The following is a 657-nucleotide window of genomic DNA, read 5'->3' on the forward strand; positions in this document are numbered from 1 at the left end:
CAAGCCTTTGAAATGACTTGAGGCCCCCATTGACTAAGAACTATGAAACGTGCATTTGAGACAGATGAATTGTGTTTCATCCCAGGGAAGAATTTTATTTTTAAATCAACTTTATTAAGATAGAATTCATATGTAAAAATTGCACTTATTTTAAGTGTGCAGTTCGATGAGTTTGGAAGAATATGTACACTTGTGTAACCATCACCACAACCAAAATATAGAACCTTGCCATCCCTCCCCAAAGTTCCTTTGTGCCTCTTTCCCGTCGCGTCTCCAACCCCACCTTGCCCTCAGGCAACTACTGATCTACTTTCTATGATTATAGATTAGATTTGCATTGTCTAGAACATCATATAAATGGAACCATATAGTATGTAACCTTTTGAGTCTGGCTTATTTTACTCAGTTATAACACTTTTGAGATTTATCCATGTTAGTCCCTGTTTCAGAAGTTCAGTCCTCTTTATTGCTGAGTAGTATTCTGTTGTATGAATGTACCACAATTCAACCATTTACTCGTTGGTGGACATTTAAGTTTTTCCAGTTTTGACTTATGAATGAAGCTATTATGAACACACATGCATAAACAAACAAAATACTGCAATTCTAGGTAGGTCAACAGACAAAGCCAGGCAGGTGATAAACCGGCTGCTCTTC

This window comes from Pteropus vampyrus, unplaced genomic scaffold (genome assembly GCF_000151845.1).
Source record: "Pteropus vampyrus isolate Shadow unplaced genomic scaffold, Pvam_2.0 Scaffold7108, whole genome shotgun sequence".
NCBI classification, from domain to species: Eukaryota; Metazoa; Chordata; class Mammalia; order Chiroptera; family Pteropodidae; genus Pteropus; species Pteropus vampyrus.